The sequence below is a fragment of the Heterocephalus glaber genome, unplaced genomic scaffold (genome assembly GCF_053883595.1).
Source record: "Heterocephalus glaber isolate CG9 unplaced genomic scaffold, H.glaber_assembly_v1.0 deba00001472, whole genome shotgun sequence".
In the NCBI taxonomy this organism is placed as follows: domain Eukaryota; kingdom Metazoa; phylum Chordata; class Mammalia; order Rodentia; family Bathyergidae; genus Heterocephalus; species Heterocephalus glaber.
Genome location: NW_028258315.1, coordinates 75,587,816 through 75,608,898, shown reverse-complemented (window position 1 = coordinate 75,608,898; position 21,083 = coordinate 75,587,816). Strand labels below are relative to the sequence as shown.

The following is a 21,083-nucleotide window of genomic DNA, read 5'->3' as shown; positions in this document are numbered from 1 at the left end:
GAAGATATTGATCAACAGGGACAAAATTGCAGTTAGATAAGAGAAACAAGTTCTTATACTCTATTGCACAATAGGGATATTATGGTTAACAATATTTGTATTCCAAAATAACTAGATGAGGAGATTTTGAATGTTTTCACAAATAAATAATAAATTCCTAAGGTTATGGTTATGCTATGATAAGTACTCTGATTTGATCATTATACAATATATGGATATATCAAAACACAACAATATATCTCATAAATATATACAATTATTATGAGTCAATTAAAATTTTTTTAAAACACCAAATTTCTTTATCCATTTATCCATTGATGAGCATGTGGGGTGTTTTCAATATTCAGCAACTATAAATTGTGCTGCTAATAACATAGGTGTATATATATATATACACATATATTGCCGTGATATGATGGTCTTAACTCTTTCAAAAAGATACCTAGAAGGGGAATAGATGGGTCAGATGGAACCTCTAATTTTAGATTTTTGAGGAAACTTCATACTGATTTCCCTAGTGGTTGTAACAATTTACACTCCCACCAACAGTGAAGAAGCCTTCCTTTCCCCCCACAGCCTCGCCAGCATTTGTTATTGGTTGATTTCTTGATGACAGCCATTCTTTCTGGGGTGAAAGAAAGGGAGAGAATGGGGAAGGAAAGCATGGGAACAAAAATTTTTAAAAAGAACAAAAGGATAACAATGAAAACAAACTCTTGTAAATGGGGAGAGAAAGAAGTATTGAAGAGAGGGGAGGGGAATGGGAAAAAAAGGATTATAATATATTATGTACAGGGACAAATTCCCTATGATGAATGTGATCAATATGTATGGAACAAATTTACCAATAAAAATTAATTAAAATAAAAGAAAACAAAATAAAAAATATTAACCAGCTATAGGGTGATTGACCTTCCAAGCCAATTAATAACAGCATTTGGTACCCAAGTATCTCAGTTTTGGGGTCAGAGTTTACAGTGAAGCAGGGGGAGGAGGCTAAATGACCCATGTAATAATGGATTAGAGGTGGAGACTATCACATTTAGTTCAGCATAGGAGCTGATGGCAATATACAGAAGTATTTATACATATCTGTATATATCCAGGTGAGTGTGCACAAATATATTCCTTTGTTCTGTCACCTGCGGGGGCCTAGAAGCAATAAGATCTCATTAGCAAGGAACACACATACCACTCAGACCTTGGTTTAAAATACCATTTTACAATAAAAGAAATGGGGTTCTTGGTAAAATGACCAATTGTAGCAGCGGGGCAGAAATATACAACATGGCCTTTAGAATCTTATAGTGCTAGCAAGTATGAAAGTGCTCAAAACAAAAAATAGCAGCGACAAGAATAACAAAACCCACAGTAATGGGGTTTTGTTAAAATGCAAGAGTCAACTGAAGAAACTCTCAGTGTCCAAACATGGAAAAAATTGACCAAATTAATTGACAGGTATTGGGTTATAATCCAGGGCATAAAATAAATATCCATGTGTCTATATTGATATAAACAAATAATACACTTGGCCCGGGGATTTAGCTCAGTGGTTCCGGCTCCTGCCTCGCAAGCGCCAGGTCCCGAGTTCGATCCCCGGCCCAAAAAAACAAAAAACAAAAAACAAAAAAACCAAATAATACAATCAATAAATATAAAGTATCTACTCAATCATTTATTTAAGAGATGCCCTTGTTTGTGTAAATGAGGGAGAATAAAAAAGTACCTAGGCAGAATAAGTCTAAATAATTTATTTTGACTCTCGACTCTCAAGCGAGTGGAGCACTAACTCTCCACTCTTTACATGTGGTCTCCACACAGTGTGGTCCTTCACAACACTAAAGTATGGAAAGGCAGAAACAAAGAGAAACTTTATCGTGGAGAAAGCTGACAGACTACCTCAAACATATATCAAGGTTAATATCAACGGTGACAAGTTGCTATTAACTATGGTGACAATCATAGCATGTTGATATGATGTGATGAAAATGGCACTTACCTCTGTGGTCTTCCTCCCCAAAATTCATAACACCAGTTTCATAACAAGTAAAACATTACATAAATCCCAGTTAAGGGACATTCTACAAGGTACCACTAAATACTGTAAAGATCATCAAAAAATAACATATCAAAGAGGATCCCCAAAAGACATGACAACTAAACATAATGTGAAATCCTGGAATGAAAAAAAATTACTCAGTAAAATCTAAAGATACTGGAATATAGTACAGGTTTCCATTTATAACAATTCATTAATAATAGTTTAATGATTGTGACAAATGTACAATATTAATAAGAAGACTGAATACAAATGGTATATAAATTCTCTGTACTATCTTCTAAATTATAATATATTTAATGTACTTTATTTGGCTGATTAATGTCAATCTCTCCTCTAAAATAGTAGCCCTGGTTTGTACCATGTGTTCCTTTCTTCCTCTTCCTGGTTAGAAGTGGACAAATACTTACCTATGCATTTTATTTGAACCATGTGATGAACAAATTAGATTCTTTCAGTAATTTAAATTCAAAAACACTGAAAAAAATATGGCATTGAGCAACACAGCTAAAAGGCAAATGATGTTTAACAAATGTTTTGTGAAAGTAGAAGTTAGTATGGGGTCAAAAAGTTGTGCAAGAACAAATGAAGAACCAACAGGAAGGGAAAGAACCAAGTACACAAACAAAAGAAGACCATATTCTACGAAAAAAGACCTATGGCCCATGAAAGGTGAGATCAATCTTTGGATCTGTCTTAATCACTGACAATTTTCTGCCAAATTCCTCTTATATATTTACCACAAAACCTTTGTGGAGATCTGGGGTCTGATGTTTCCATCAAAGTTGCCAATACCAAATAAGGTCATTGTGACTTTGCTAAACAGTTCACTTTTCTATCAAACTCTTATCTGTGTTCTCCCTCATGGGTAAAAATAATAGTCTCCCGAACAGTTATGCCCTTTGTACATAGACACTGATTAAACTATTATAGAAATTAGGCAAGCCAATAGGACTAAAATCCTTACTCAGTCCCCTGGGATGAAGTTTCTTGGGCAGAGAAGAATGTAGTAGACTACTTGGATATGGGGGAAAATTTTGTGACAATATCCGATTACAATGAATCCTTGCTGATGTTAAATTGTCAGTTTCGGGTAAGTGTTTTCATGAAAGCACAGATGTACAATATATCATGGTTTACGCTTCACATGAAAGTGTAAATGATTACATAAAACTAATATATATGATTGTCTCCCAGCTCTCTATAACTCTTCCTTGCTTCTGTCTAGAAACGCTAACTCTTACATGAGAAATTTCAGCCCAGCAAACGAAACTCTTTGATGGAACCATTCTTCTTTATTGATGCATGCTGAGATCTCCCTTATGGACTATCTCAGGAGAGCAGAAGTAGCAGTATCAGATACTTTTACCACTCCTGAGACATTAATTTTTTAAAACTTCCCATGAATCTCAAGGCAGCTTACAGGTTTTGATTGGTCCTAACCTGAAATGAAGCTCAGCTAGGTTAAGTGAAAAGTATTACTGGACCAATTTTCTTTCAAAACACACAAGCAACAGCTTTCCTATTTGGAGAGTGTGTTGATGATGTTTTGTCACTAATGACTCTGGTCTGCGTAAAGTCCCTGAAGATAACAATGGTTGTTAAAGGGGATTGTAATTGTTAGACTGTGTTAATGTTCCTTAAGATCCTTACTGTGTACAGCAGTAACCTAATACCCCCAATATCCCCACAGAGAATTAAACCACAGCCTTCCTGCACCATCTGGTATATATTTTCAAATGGAGAAGTAAATGAAACCTTTAGTAAGAAGTTGCAGTGCAATTACAGTTTAACCTATAGACGGAAGAACTCCTAGTCATAATGTAATCAAGAACAAAAATATTAAACATGTCTTTGTATCCAAAACTCTCCTAGTGAATGGAACATGACACTGGAGAAAGAAAAAAAAACCAGTTTTTGATCATCAGAGAGAACTAACAATCTACTGGTAAAAACACAAGCATAATTTGAAAACTGTTCGTATGTGTTTAGGTGAAAAAGATTAGGCATAATGCCACAAAGGAGACAATGACATGTTAGCAGTAAAGAAAAGGACAGAAACAGCATTAGGGAGGAGATAACACTGAACTTGTGGCCAAACTTGAGTAGAATTTTGCTAAGAGAAAAAGGCCCGGAAGAATATTCTAGGGAAAGGGAATTAAAAAATCAAAGATGTGGTAGTATAAAAAATAATTATATGTCAGGAAAAAGTTGGATAACACTGGTGAGCTGGAATAGTCCTACTCAAAGTGTGTACTATGACCTGAAAGCATAAGCATCATGGGTGAGAGTTATTAGAATTGCTAATTATTACACTCTGATTCAAGGTACCTGAATGAGAATCTTTGGACGAGGGCCCCAGCCATCTAGGTTTTATCCAGCTGCCTAGAGAGTACGGTATACGTATGAGCAGCACTGGACTAAAATGCTCACTGATTATGGGGAGGGGAGTCGGGTAGATTGAAGGTGAGGCTAGGTCTTCATGAATCATTGCCATTAATTAAACATAATGAAGGCAACTGAAAACATAACACATGGAATAGTTTTGGAAAAATAACATGACATAATCCTAAAATGAACATAATCTTGGGTTATGAAAGCCACAATCATGACCCAAGATCCAGATACTAATTAGATTAGTACACTGCCATGCAATCATGACCCAAGAGCCAGAAACTAACTAGATTTGTCTAATACAAAGACTAGAGCAGAGCCAACTCAAATTAAGTATCAAGAGAGGGAAATTGTAAAGGAAGCTACAATGTCCATCATTCAATTACTGCATGAAAAATATGAGAATTGAAATCAAGGTAGGATTTATCCTTCACTGGCCAAGTTCTCTCAAACATCCCTTTCATTCAACATGTGTTAAATTTCTACTATGCTCTAGTCCTTTGCTTCTGACTGGGGACATAAACTGAATGAAACAGTCTCTGGCCTCAAGTTTATTAAAATTTATTGAATAATGACTATTCCTAATGATAGAGTGGCTAGAAGGAGCTAATCATTGTCTTAGGTTATAAATCATCTCATTCTCCAAGAACCATTAAGTAACATATCCAAGTCTGTCTGATTCTAAAGTTCATGCTCTTCTTTCTAATGTTACACACTCTTTGCATAAGCTAAGAAGAATTTCATTAATGTTAGTAACAGTGTTACTAAATACATCTTCAGATGGAATAGATCAAAATCATTATACTATTGACAGGCCAAAGGGCTTAATAATGATCATGCCATTTATTCTTACAAGATTTGGGGAAACGTATTTGTCTGTTCTTGATTTGAAAATCTTATCTTATTTGGATACCTGGGTGTAATTTCTTCACCATTTTTGGTTTTGCATATTTTTACGTCTCCTCTCTTATCATGAAAAGTAAGTTTTGTATCTCTTTAAAGCCTTATTTTGATACCTCAGATCCCCTGCCCCCACCTGCCTAACCTTTCCATGAACAATGTAGATTTTACACTGTAGATAGACAAGCTTGAAAAATCAGAGTAGAGGTCATGGGCAAACAAAGGAATTCAAAGCATCTAATTAGTAAATATCCTTTGTTATGGTTTAGATCTAAAATGTCCCCTAAAATTCTCATGTGTTTTAAAGATGGTTGGTCCATGGGGCATTATACTCACCAGTGGTTCAGTCGCTGATGAGTTCAGTATCAAAATGTGCTGTGAGGAAATGGGGACTTGTTAGAGGAGGGTCACTGGGGATGTAACCTGGAAGAGTGTGTTCTTGTCACCGGCTCTCTCTCTTTGTCTCTTGGTCTCTGTCTTTCTCTGAGGTAAGCAGCTCTGAGGTGTTCTGAAGTGAACAGCTCTCCTCTGCCCAGCCCTTCTTCTATGCCATTTTTGCCTGGATCCAATCAATCATGGACTGAAAACCATGAACCAAAATAAGCCTCTCCTCCTTTAAGTTACAGGGTCAGGTATTTTGTCCCAGCAGCAGGAAAGCTGATCAATACACTCCCATATTGAAATATGAGCAGCAGCCTCACTGATTGACAGAATAGAGGCAATAGAAGCACATACCAGGTGTTGGTTCAAACAGCTATTGGTGTTAGATGTCCAACATCAAAGAGTTGAAATGTTCCAAATGGAAAATGGGGTTTTCATTCAATATCAGGATATGTGCAGATGATTGAAACTAAAGAATGAATCTGGCTGTCAGAAAACCAAGAATAGAATAACATCAGAAATAAAGAATGGAAATGATGGCAATACTCAGTTGAAAGTGGAGTTTGAAGAAAATAAAAGCAAAAGATTTGGTCAAGGGTAAGTGTTGAACATTACTAAGTGGAAACTTGGAACCTAAACAGATTTCCAGATGGAAAGTCCAGAAGCTAATGTACAGGAATTTTTAGGACATTTGAGAATTTTTAGCAGATGAAATTGGAGGTGTTTCAGTTGTTTCACAGGTCTCAAGGATGCCTAGTTGCTCTATCTTGTGTAATTTTTTTTCCTGAGATTCCTAGAAGTGTTACAGAGACAGAGCCACTGTAGCTTGGTAACATAGTGCAAAGAGAGACAATTAGGCTGTCTTTAAATCTTACCTATATATATTTTCAGAAACACATTTACTTGTGCATATATATAAAAACATACACATTTATGCAGATAGAGATACTGTACTCATCCACCTGAATTGACCTATATCTAGTTCTTTACCTGTGTTAGGTGCTAATCTTGTGGTTAGAGAGGCTTCCCTTAAGACTCTGAGGGAATGTGCCTCACTTCAGGAATGGCCTACAATTGACATGAGATGAAGTTCTTGGATCTTTCAATACAGCCAGCTGAATGAAACTGAGCAAATGACTCAGCTGAGCCCCTGCTAAAATCTTGACTTGCAGAACCATGAGAAAAAATAAATTATTGTTTTAAATCCATAAGCTTTGGGTTGTTTTGCTAAGCAGTTGTCTATTTTTCTCTTTTGCTCTCAGGAGTACTGCAATTTTCTAAAAAAGTATTTTTATTGTATATATTTAAGGTATACAACATGATGTATGATATAAATATATATATAGGGAAATGATTAATATTGGAAAGCAAAAGATTACTATTGGAACATATCCATCACCTTCCATTATCAATGTGTATGAATGGAAAGGTGAGGGAAGAGCATCTAAAATCACTTGTTAAGAAATTTTCCTTATATAATATCAATTATAGTTCTCCTGATGAATACTACATGTCCAGAGTTATTCATCTTATGTAATTGGAAATTTGTACCTTTTTATATATGTCTTCCCTTTTCCTCCCCCTCTCCACTCCTGGAACCCAATATTCTGCTTTCTGTTTCTATATATTTTACTTTTTATTTTTTCTAGAATTCACATGTAAATGAGATCCTGCAGTATTTGTCCTCTGGCTTGTTTTACTTATCATAACATCTTCCAGATTCATCCATGTTGCTGCCAATGTCAAGAATTCCTTTTGAAAGGCTGAATAATATTCCATTGATATTCCACAATTTCTTTATTCATTTGTCCCTTGATGTAGAGTTAGGTTGTTTGCATGTCTTGGCGATTATGCATAATGCTGTAATGAACTTGGGAGTGCAGATATCTCTCTGATGAGAAAGAAATAAGTGAATAGAAGATATTCATCTTATCTGGCAGCATAGAGAACATTGGCAACATTGGAAAGAACAGTTCCTTGATTAAAAAGTGAGGAGCTATATACACAGCAGTAACAATAGGCAAGTCCTTCTAGAAATTTGGTAAGAACAGAAAGGACAAAATGGCAACAGAGAAATATAGTGGTTGTTTCTTGTTTTATACATTCATTTATCAGAATAATACATAGTCTTATTTCAAAATAATAAATAATATTAGTAAATTTTACACTTGATCTTAGCCAAAAGGCCGAGAAGCGATATTAGTAAATTTTAATTAAAATTAAAATGGGCATTTCCTAACTTTACCGAAGAGGCAACTGGTTTTTACTCTTTCAGTTGTTTCTTATCATTGCTGTTATATTTCCAAACTGTTAAATGGAGATGAGAAGATTGACCTGAGATTACCTCTGTATTTTGATTCCTGCCTAATAGACTGCAAACTAGTAGTCTATAAGCAAACAGAAAATTTAACTTAGGACTGTAAACAAACAGCCAAGTCTCAGGCAATTACAAGCAGCCAAACTTCAACCAATCGTGGGAAGCCAACTGATACGAACATGAATGGTAAGGCAAGTGGCCTAGATGTAACAAATCAAGCTATTGGTGTACTGTACTTCCACAATCAGTCCATAGTCACCGACCAGGAGCTTTCTGAACTGAGTGCAGCTTGATTTCTGAGTCATTCTTTATTCAAATCAGCTCTGTTAATTTGTCTGGAGTTTTCTCTTAGTAAAACAATATATTCATGTTACTGTTTCTCAGTATATTAAGACCTTTTCTCTTGACTTACTGCTGCTGAAAGAGATGAAAATGTTTTCTTTTTCACCCTCTTTTCCTTTAATGTCATGTACTACAGCAGTGTTTAGAAGATTTTTCTGGAAAGGGTCAGATATTTTAAGTTTTATGGGCCATTTGTTCTTGACCATTACAATTCAATTTTGATGTCGTAGTATGAAAGCAAATACACACAATAAATAAATGGGGATGACTGGGTCTTAATAAAGCTTTATTTGTCAAAGCAAGTGGTGGGCCCAATTCAGTTTGCAGGCTGTAGTTTTCCAAATTCTGTTTAGAGTATCACTATGTAGAATGATTCAGGAGAGTGAAGGCAATTGGTGATACAACACCTAACTATAGGTTTGAAAATGGCAAAATATAGCTACAATGTCACGGCTTTTCAAACTCTTTATGTCTAACCACATTTTCAGCACTATGGCATGGAAATGGGAGCTGTCTTGTTTCCTCAAAAGAACTTCAAAGTTAATATGCTTTTGCCCCATTGGTATGGCTCTTAGTCACATATTATACTTAGATAGAACTATGGAATTTCTCCAGTTGATGATGCAATAAGTGAGCTCAACTTTACATATGGCTATATCTACAGACTCTATTTCTCTATCCTTCGACCCAAAGCTCAGAAATCAGAAGCAAGTAACATTTTCTATTAATGTCTGTGGAACAAAGGATATACATAAAGTCTCAAGGTTCCCTCAGGATACCTCAGTTTAAAACAATTACTCTGCTCCCCATGCTCCTACCAAAGAGGTGGGTTCTTTCTCAGAAATGGCTCTGGTTTTGCCAGGTTTCTGAATGGCCAATGGGTCAAGGATAAGATAGTGTCCTTGACAAAATGAATAAGCTGTAAATAGCCTCCAAATAGATACTATTATATTATTCATGCTTCCCTGTGGCCTTCCTTGTTCCTTTTTCTATAGTATAACAGATACAGAATGCGCACCTCAGTGCCACCACTTAAGTCTGACATTAATATTGATATATTAAGCAGTGACATACACAACTCAAAGCAAACTAGCAGGTAGTTCACAGAATGTTCACTTTAGTTCTAAGCTTTGGTGGGGAGATAGATGGCTTACTTCTAGTATTTTCAGTAGACTTTATCTTCAGAACTGTTTTAAATTTACCACAAAATTGAGCAAAAGTTGCAGAGATTTCACACATAGATCCTTCTTCTACACATACACATCTTCTCTCACTATCAAAATGCCCCATCAAAGTGGCACCTTTGTGGCACTTTTGTTACAACTGTTGACCTTCATTTATACATCACTACCCAAAGTCCATAGTTTATATGAACATTCACTCTTAATGTTGTCCATTCTAGGGAACTGGACAACTGTCTAATGCACATATCCACCACTGTCAGACGGTATAGTTTCACAGTTCTAGAAATACTCTGTGCTCCGTCTGTATTTTATTATTGCATTCACAGTATTTTAAATATAATTTTTAAATTCAAATGATTCAAGCTAGCTAAAAGAAAACATTGTTTTCCGCCAAAATGTACTTTCCTGCTTTCTCTAAAATCCAGTAATGGTTTATTTACATAACAAAGAAATTCCATCCTATTTATCAGAGGTGATATATTGTCAAATATAGAAGATAGATTCTCATATAGATTTATTGAAGATATTTACTTGAGACTGTGTATGTGTATATTTATGTGAAAATCCACCTAATTAAATTTAGAAAGTCCTGCTTGTTATATTTTAAAGAAATTCCTATTCTTTGTGAGATTTCATTAACCAGGGGCTGGAAGGATTGGCTGGATCTGATCATTTGCAGCCAGAAACGTGTTTAGGAAGATGCCTGGCATATGACAACTGTTCTTTATACTTGTTCTAGTGTACAGTACTAAGAAGTGATTATGTTACACACTTAAACTGTACTGGTATTTGTTTTGGGTCCGCAGAGATCTTCTTGGAGAGCAAGATTGGTTTGGATCTTCCACTGATCTGTGGAATTCCTGGGGCTGAGACTGTCCAGCAAAATGAATTTTCAAAAGGATTAAGTTCGGCTGGCACAGTTGCCCCATGGAGAAAGGCCAGACTGAGAAAATGGTGAAAGCATTCTGGCTAGCCAAATGTCTTACATACCCATGAGTTAGGAGCCTTGTGTAGTTCTGGTTGTGGTGGGAGTTTAGTTAAGACTCACTTTGGAATAGAAAGCTCACATTCCACACTGAACCAAGAAAACTAGCTCTTCAGAGAGAACATGAGGTGCCCACAGCTCAGTGCTCTCAGAAAATGATATTTTATCATGCTAGAGTTGGAGAATGAATTTGCCCTGAGGCATCAATTGCTTTCCAGACCATTAGACCCAAAGAAGAAATTCTCAGCAGTGGAGATTCCTAGTCTCCATCAGCACCCCTCTCTGCACAATGCTTTTCATCACAACTGTCCACTCCACCTCTTGGAGGTCTATTTCTGCTCTGATTGAGATCAACAAAAGGAGATTAAACAGGAAGTGAAGTAAGTGACATATGTGCCAGGCTCTCAATTACTGACCTTAAATGAGACTTTATACAAGTAGTTTAGCATCTGAGAGGATTTGGGCAGAACACTAACATAGTCCTCCCAAAGGTTTTACAAACACACACACATACACACACACACATACACACACACACACACACACACAGATCTGTTAAATTCTCCACTAGGTACAAAATATTGTTGTAAGTACTGGCATACATTACTGTATTAAATCTCTACTAAGGATGACTACTATCATTTTTTCCATGTTATTCTTGAGGAAAGTTAGGCTTGATGCAATAAATTAACTTGCCCAATGTCAGACAATTCTTAGGTTGGAAATTTTGTCTGTCCCATGATCTGTGCTCTTAGGCACAAACTCTACCTACTCAAAAAACTCTCCCAACTAATTGTATTAGTTTAGATTTTCTAACTATCATGAAAGTTTTGCATATTTATGCCTTTGATGGTGAGCCTTTTCTGGAATGCTCTTTCTCTGGTTCTGTGTGCTCATATGTAGTTCACCAAAGCCATCTCTTTCTAGTGGCAAATGTGCTTTGATTGTATTTCAGACAAACAATTTTGTACTTCTGCATCTCTAGCATTCCAGTGTGCACACATTACACATTGTGTTGGAACTGCGTACACTTGTGTTTTCTTTTACATTAGACCACAAGCTCCTTGATATCAGAGACCATGCATTGCTCTTGTTTGTATATTGGCATTGAATTAGTACTTGACCTGGTAGGTAGTTAAAAGTGCTAAATTAAATGAATTTATTTATAGTATAGAAAATCTGTGGCTTTCCAACTGCATTATAATCAGAAAGACAGATATTAGAGTCACATTTATCATCATTCAGGATTACTGAAGAAGACTTTGTGAACAGCTTTGTATTTGATGACAATTTTTGGTGGTGAGAGGTAGATGGAAGAGGTTTCATGTGGAATTGGTAGAGTGAGTAAATTTAAAGGCTACAAAACAAGGTGCTTGGGTTACAGATAATTTCTGCATCTGAAATATAAGATATGTTGTAACAGGCCAGGGAAGTCAGTGTATCCCAGATCACATGGAGACTTTCATGTTCTGCTAAGTGGGATGGCTTTTATTTTGTAGACAATGAAAAGAAATTGAAGTATTTTTTAAATGATTAAGTGCATATGGAGTGATCAGAATGATGCCTGATACAGAGTAAGTTGACAATAAGGGTTGAATATCATTATTATTATGAGCAGAAAAATATCAGCAGTGCTGATTTGATGAATAGCATGGAGTGAATGAGCAGGACAGAATAGTGGGGATTCAACTGGACACCTGTATCAGTATCCACAGCCCAAGTCAAATTTGTTGCATCATTGTAGGAGGAAGCAACAGAGACATAGCTCTATTTCTACTGTGTTACTCAAATTAAATTGTGACAAAGTATCGGAGAAATCAACTCAAAGGGGGAAAGATTTATTTTGGTTTAGGGTTTCAGAGGTTTCAATCCATGGTTGATTGGCGTAATTGCTATTAGGACTGTGACAAGGCTGAATATCATGGCAGAAGCATGAGTTAGAGGAAATTTGCACAGATCCTGGAGGCCAGGAAGGAGGAAGGAGAGAGAGAGAGAGAGAGAGAGAGAGAGAGAGAGAGAGAGAGAGAGAGAGAGAAGAAGAAGAAGAAGAAGAAGAAGAAGAAGAAGAAGAAGAAGGAGAAGGAGAAGGAGAAGGAGAAGAAGAAGGAAAAGAAGGAGGAGGAGGAGGAGGAGGAGGAGGAGGAGGAGGAGGAGATGGTAGTTAGGATAACATATCCCCTTCATGAATGTGTCCATAATGACCAGTTACCTCCAATTAGGCTTCACCTAATAAAGTTTTCACCAAATAACTCATAAAACAATAAATCTATAAATAGATTAATCGATTGATGAGGTCACAGCCCTTGTGATCCTCTCAATGGCCCCATCTCTGAACATTATTGTATTGAGGACCAAGTACATGAGCTTTTGAGAGACATTTCAGATCCAAACCGTAGCACTCACAGGACAGAAAACAATCACTGCAAGCCAAGGACTGCAAATTGAGTGAGCAGAGGAGTATGAGAAGGAGGCCAGAAAGCATTATTGGGTGGCCCACTCCATCAACTAGACTCCTCCAGTTCTAACACAGGGCTGTGTGCATGGTGTACTATGAATTTACCCATTAGTTGGTATTTGGATCAACTTCCATGTACCTGACTCAAGCTTGAAAATGAATTATAACTAGGATGACTCTGGGACAGTCCTTTCAAAATTAAAAAGAATGGGATCAAACTACACCTAGCAGACACCTTTCTCATCTTCCTCTCCCTTCATTAACATGAACAGCAGTTAGGGCAATATCAACTCCCACTGCTAATCTCCCAAACCCAGCATCTATCCCCTACATCCTTAATTAAGTCTAGCTTCTATCTCTCATCCAAACAATAGTGTCTACAGGAAAAGAAAATCTACAAGACCTATACCTTGCCTTTTCCTTAAGAGTACATTTCCCTTCCACAGGGGATGTGCCTCATGGGCTTCTCCAGTATCTCTTTTTACCCTTTACTAGTAGGCTTGACATTTCTCAAGGCCTGTGGCTTTAAAAGGAATTATTTTACTCTCGCTTTCTGAGTATAGACCCTAATTAGTTTAACCAAGTCCTCCTATACTATCCTTTTATACAGTTACAGGTTCAGGGATGAGCAGATGATCCAGGTCAGGCCAATCAGGGTTAAGTCTTTTTCTTTTGGGCAACATCAAATCAAAGATCCATACAGCCTCCAAATGGCCACAACTATTGTCTGATCACAGAAGGACACAGGTTGTGATAAATAGAGGTAAGTTGAGACTTTGTCATATTGCTCCAGTGTTGGAAAATGCTGGACTTGAAACCATTTTTACCAGTGACTTCTCAGTTACAACAGATAATAGAAAGGCAAAACAAACAAGATGACTACCTTAACAAGTTTATGTGCTGCTTTTTATTACTTGCAACCAGAAAATACTCATTAATATATCCTGAGATTTTCCATTGCCTCAATTGCTTGCTTAGATAACCTAAAGTATATTATCTTCCCACCCCTCCCTACTTTTCAAAATGAACACATGGAAGACATGTTTATAGGCAGTTTGGAAATATAAATTTATGGATAGGTAATAAATACCATAACAATAACATTTTCATACACAGTAGGGGAGGGGATAATGGCAAGTTTGAGTCATCATCTTCTTTATGGTTAGAGAACTGACAATTTTCTCTACATAATGAATACAACCCAAATGTTTTTCTTAAGTATGGTTAGCATTTTTCTTTAAAGTTATTGACCTAAAATAACGCAGTTTGAATTATTTAAATCTTTAGCATCAGTACAAGTAAATGTAAATAATAGATAATTAATTTATTGGCAAGATTTTGCTGATCTTCCCTGTATCATATGTTCAAGTTTGATGGGAAAATACAAATGCTGGCCAAGACTCTTATCAAAACCTCATATTAATCTAAACTTATACTTTGAAGAGGTAAGGTTATTACAAATGATTTCTCTCTACTTTCCCTATCCTTAAAAATAAACAGAAAAAGAAAGCAATCTTAAACCACTTTAGGGGATATAATTTTCCAAATGGTGCAGAAATCTTTGTAATGGGAGTACATACCCAGAACTACAATACCGTTGATAAATGAATTTGCCATTTCTCACATTTTACTTTTATCCTGAATCTAGGAGGTGGTCTTCCTTAAGAGTATGTCTCTCTCCTCCAACTTTAAGTACATAGAACACCAATTTAATTTAAATCCTATCCTGATGCAGGAATATGAAACATCACATCAAGGAATGCTTGAGACTGAACTCACCAAGTAAGTGATACAATGAAGAAATTTACTAGGGGCTTCTAGGTTCACTAGATATAGAATTATTGAGTACTATCTATATAGAACCTTTTGAAAAATAAAAATCTTATCTCCACAAAATCCTAGCAAAATTGATGGAAGTCAAGTAGCTAAGATGTAAGTTTTAATCTTTTTTGACTCCTTTGGGCTACTTTGGTAGCTTGAAGAAGCCAGTGAATTTCTTCTTGGAATTATGTTTTTGAGTTCACAAAATAAAGCATGTAAGATTACAAAGGAAACTAATTGTATTAAAATATAGTCATCAAAATATTTTTTAAATTATGATGAGTACTGTTTCGCTTCTTTATTAATGAATTAAATAATATCTAGTAGCACTTCCGATAATTATTATAATTTCAAAATGATAACAAGTGTAAACAAAATCTCACCATATTTGTAAAAACTCTAACGTAGGGCTGGGAATTTAGCTCAGCGGCACCGTGCCTGCCTTGCAAGTGCAAGGTCCTGAGTTCAATCCCTGGTACCAAAAAAACCCACTAATGTAAAATAAAAATGAGTATTTTTGATTGTAGCAAAGTTACATGTACAGTGGTACCTCTGTTCACAAATTTAATCCTTTCCACAATTCTGGTCCCAGAATTCATTCCACAATTCTGGTTGCACTCACGGAACAAATTTGGAAACCAGAATTGTGGAAAGAATTAAGTTCGTGAACTGAGGCACCACTGTAGTACTAATACAACTGTGGATTTTTTTCTGTAATCATAATGAAAAGAAATATCAAATTTCATTTAGAAGTGAAAATTAATAAGTAATAATGTTTTTCTATCCAAGTTCATGGACTCTCTGAATTAGAGGTTAACAACATTTATTCTGAGAACATGGGATCTGGGATTAATTCATAGCTTTTCTATCTTTGTGTCTCTAATTTTAGGAGTGAAGGTCTTGATCCTTCTGATCTTCAAAGACCTCCCCCTGCCCTAAAATTAGAGTCCATAAAGTTAGATGGATAAAGATAATGACAGTTATTGGGAAGAGGATGAAGAATATTTTTATCTTTATTGGTAAATATCAGGGAGAGAAGCAGGCAAATTTGATTTGACCAATGAGGAATTAAGTAGAATATTTTGGAAGAATTTATTTTTGTGGCTTATGCAACAAGGTGGGCAGTATCTGTATGAGACACTGCTTTTACCTGCTAGGTGTCCATTTTATATTCATCTGATGATCATACCTCAATTTTCTTGTGGAGAATAAACTCCTCCAGTTCTCACTAACATTGTTAGTTGATATTATTTGAATAACGTTATTTCTATTCTAAGCCCTAAAGTTAGACTGATGCCTTGTCACTTGGAGAATTCCTTCTCCTTGGGCTTAGTGGCTGTGTCAGACATTGGCTTGCAAATAAAGTCAGATAGATGGTACTCAGTTCCTAGACTTTTGATGAAACTTGTAGGCAAGGAAAATTCATTTCAAGAGGGATGAATAGGGGCGAAGACTACTGGCCCCATGAAAAAACAATCCACCTGGAAATGGGGAGTTGATGAAAGGAAGAAGAGATTAGAAATTGAGAAAAAAAGAATGGCTCTGGATGAAATCATTTGAAATCCTATATAAACAATTAACCATATTAAATGTTGGGAAAAATGTGGGACAACAGGAACTTTTACCCAGTCCTTACAGGAATACAAAATTGTACAGTCTCCTTGAAATTTGACAATTTCTTTAAATGATAAACAGAAACTCACCATCTGACCCAGCCATTTCTCTTCTAGGATTTTATCCAAGAGAATTGATAACATATTCACATGAAGTGTTATATACAAATTTTCATATCAGCTTTATTTATAATACTAAAGAAAAAAACTAAAATCAATCTATATGTTCATCAACAGCTGAAAGTTTAAACAAATTAACTTACATTCCTATACTGGAGCACTATTAACTACATGAGGAAGAAAAGATGGAACTCAAAATAATTATGTTGAGTAAAAGAAACTAGACCTCAAGAATACATAGCTTATGATTCTAACTGTGTATAGCTCTAGAAAATGCAAGATAATTTATAGTGAGGAAAAGTAAATCAGTGGTTGTGAATGCCGGGTGGCTTATAGGGAGGGACAAGGGAAAAGAATTATAAAAGAAATTTTGTGTTTAGAAATGATATATTCATTATAGCTGTCAAGATGATGATTTCTTGGGTTTATACCTATGCCAATACCTATCAAATTGTATATTTTAAATGTTTCTATTAGTATATGTCAAGTAGCTATTTAAGAGTCTGCAAAAATGACACATAATACTGGCATAATGAGACAGAAAAATGTTAGACTGACTGAGTAGCATTTAGTAACTTTTATCAAATTGTACCTACAATTATCCTCGATCTTGCACAAATGTGTATATACTATTTATATCATTAAAACAAATAAATATTTGGATGGAAAAACTTAGGATTCTTAGTTAAATTCTGTCACACTCACAGAAATGGAAAATGGAAGAATTATGTAAATTGTAGGAAAGAGACCAGACAAAGTTATTTTCTTTATGACTTCACCATTAATCCTGTGTTCAGAGAGGACAAACTGATCTGGGTAAATTCCTAGCAGTGTTTCCAGATTCTCAGATCTGATTGTGCTTTCACACTTTCAGAATATTGTACTTGGGTCTGCTGGCTGTGATCATCATCCTCATCCAAATAAAAAGCGTCAAACAACTATTTGTGCAGAATTAACAATGAACAGAGAGCATGTTGAGCAGTGCACATAATTATTGCTGTCTTCTAGAATTTCCTATCTCTCAGAACATCTGTAAGTCAAAATTGAATGGTGGTGTCAAAATAGCACTCAGCACTGATATGCGACAGTGGCTTAACTTTTTCCTGGCTCCATTAGGTCAGTGTGAGGCATCAGTTTTAAGACAGATCTCCTGGCTTTTGAAAAAATGATGGTTTTATATGCATTTGGTTCAATGCCCACTTTTAATATTTTCTTTTTTGTTCAGGCTTTTAGCTAAATGTACAAATAGCTTTTTCAAGGAGCTACCCTCAAACTCCCTTTCCCCACAACCTTTGGTAACTGCCACTCTACTCTGCTTCTATGAATTCAACATTTTAGATTTCACATATAAATTACTTGTCTTTCTGAGCTTGGTTTATTTCACTCAACATAACATTTTCCAGGTTCACCCATATTATAACAAATGGCAGAGTCTCCTTTTGTAAGGATGACCATATCCCGTTGTGTGTATACACCACCTTTTCTTCATTCATTCATCCCCTGATGGACACCTTAGTAAACTCCATATCTTAGTTATTATGAACAATGTTGTCATGAACATGGGTCAGCAGGTGATCTCATTGCCATACTGATTTCATTTCCTTTGGATATATAAGGATAGTAAGATTGCTAGATCATATTCATTTTCTGTGAATACTGATATCAGGTAAGCCTGAGGCAAAATCAAGGATTTATACACAATATATAGGTTGTGGATGAGCATGTAGAGGGTGAAGCAACGTCTATACCTCTTGTCTCTACCACATTTCCTGGCAAACAATGAGTAGCTCATGAATGAATGAACGAATGAATGAAGAAAATGGATATAAAATATAGATATTTCTGGAACATGTTGATTTTTTTTACTATTTATGTTTGTTACCTATGGCTAGATTAAAAAGTCATCCCAAAATTTAACAGCTTAAAACAATAAATATTTATTATCTCTCATGATTCCTGTGGGTCAGGGATTTAAAAGTGCGATAGCTGAATTATCTGACTTAGAGTTTCTCGCTAGTTACTGCAGTCAAGATGTCAGACAGAGCTTTCATCATTTGAAAGGTGTACCAGGGCAGGAAGATCCACTTCCAAGTAGACATAAGTGATTATGGTTGTAAGCAAGAGGCCTCAACTCCTCAACATGTGGACCTTTCTGTGCAATTGTATGAGTTCTTCATGACATGATATCCCTGTTCCCCAAAGGTAAGTGATCACTTACCTTTATAACCTGGCTTCATAAATTAAACTCCATTATTTCTGCAATGTATTATTTGATACACAGGCCAGGCCTATTCAGGGGCATAGAAAACTATGTAAAGCCACATATAGCCGAAGGGGAGTCTCACTGGAGCCCATCATAGGGTCTCGCTGGGACACTATGCTTGGGATTCTGTAGTGTTTTGGTAGCTATTGTAGCAATGATACATACATTCTCCTTGAACTTTGTCAAAATTTCCATGATCCTCACCTTGATTTTGTGCCCTTGACTTACATGTCTATATTAACTGGAGGTTCTTTTGGTAGTCAGCAAAGAAAGAGAAACAAGATAGTTTCATTTGAAGGATAATAAAGCAATGTGTCTGACAGTGGTGCTCTATTCAAAACTCCTCTGACTCAAATTCCTTATACCATTTCTATTTTTTCCTCTCCTGCCTTCTGTTTGTTTTTGCTTTCAATTGTCAGTACCCACAACTGTTCGTGGACTGTCTTTGGACTGCTAGAGTGACATTACCTTTGCATGCTTAAGTACCTGAAATTTTACATTGAGCTTTTAGCCAGTAACTAACTGATGTAGGGATATGAAATCCCAGCTCACTTTATTGGGTCAAAGATTAAATTATATGTAATTTGTTACAAGTTCCCTTTCAGGAGATGACAAAATCTCAGCCTAATATCAGATCTTTGCTTAGCTTTCTTCTTCCTATACCTGCTTTCTAAACTCCCTGGCTTCTCCTAGGATACCTGATTTAGGAAACTATTTGCACATGAATCCTTGTATTAATGTTCAATTCTGGGAAATGTGACTGTTATGGCCAAAAGCCTTTTGCACTCATAGATGGGACTTTGCAAAGAGGATTAGAACACAAGGGTACTATAGCTAAATATGATGTTAGGAGGTAAGGCTGGGTCAGAAGAGGCAGGTCATTGTCAGAAGTATCTCCCTGTCCTTCTTCCCTTCTCTCTCTGGTTCCCTGGCACCACAATGTGAGCAGCTTATGCTCTGCCCAGGGCTTTCTGCCATGCCATCCTTCATTGGAGCCAGCCTACCATGGACTATAAATGTGAATCAAAATAAACTTCTCCTCCTTTAGGTTGTGGGTGTTGGGTATCGTGTCTCAGCAATGAGAAGGTGACTAAGACACTGACCTAAGTTAAAGTAGGTGCTGATTGTCACAAGAAATATAAAACCTGACTAAAGGGACTGATTCAATAAAAGACGTTTTCAACTCAGATAACTAGATTTTCTGGCAATAGGGAAAGGCTTGCTGCTGAGTGATGACATGAGGGGCATGGTTCCTTTGTGTCCCTCTGCTCTTCCTTATGTTTTATCTTTGAGCTGCTTTCTCTCATGGTAGAAAAATGACTGCAGCAATTTCAGCTTTCACAACTGTAAAACATTTCTAAAAGAAGAAGCTAGCACTTATGATCATTTTCTTACAAAAAAGGAAAGAAATGTTTCTCCCTTTTTCTCTCAAAAAATACCTCCTTATATATTTTTGGCCTGAACTGGATCATGTGCCCAATGCTTAATCAATCACTGTGGCCTAGGAAATGCTCTGATGTGGGTTTTCTTAGGAAAGTAAGGGTAACTAACTCTGTTGGTCCACCAGTGTTCAATTCTCATTGAGACTGGGGTCACTTTTTCTTTTTTGGGGGAGGGTCACCTTTTCTATGTGACAGACACCTAAATGTCAATCTTGTCCCTATTAAAAATTGGAAATTGGTGGGCAGGTGCTAACCAGGGAACTATGACCATCTGCTCTACCTTGGAGTCTTAGGAAGTGTCTAATGACAATGCATTTGGAATGAAATGAAAGATGTAGCACCTCAACCCCAGATGAGCCCATAGGCTCTTCTTCCAAAATTCTATTGCTTTAAAGGGATCAAGTCTAATTATTTTTCCTGTTTCTTTATTCCAAAATTAAATTTTTTAAGAGGGCAATTCTCTGATTGTCACTAGTGGTGTCAGATGTTCGAAAACTATGGCCAAAGGGGCATGGACATCCAGTGGGGCAATTGTCATTGTGAATTCCCCCACTAAGGGCTGAAGCTAATCCTAGGAAAGGACCATGGCTGTTGTAAAGGCAACTGCTGTTGGAGGTGACTATAATCATGTGACAACCCTAGAATGTTAACTGACTGAATTCACATTCATCCCTTATTTAATGATGCAGTAACAATATCAGAAGCTGAGAGCCACCACCAGCACTGAGGACAAGCATCCCAGGCCACCTACCACTACCACCAGAACCGAAGAGCAGAGCCCCCCCCCCAGTGCCAAGGAAGTGAGCC

The 21,083-nt window shown here is 36.4% G+C and overlaps 1 pseudogene; it reads right to left on the bottom strand.

Annotated features, from left to right (window-relative positions):
- Window positions 1-7,783: 7,783 nt before the first annotated feature.
- LOC147826416 (U2 spliceosomal RNA) lies at window positions 7,784-7,932 on the bottom strand (annotated as a pseudogene).
- Window positions 7,933-21,083: the final 13,151 nt, after the last annotated feature.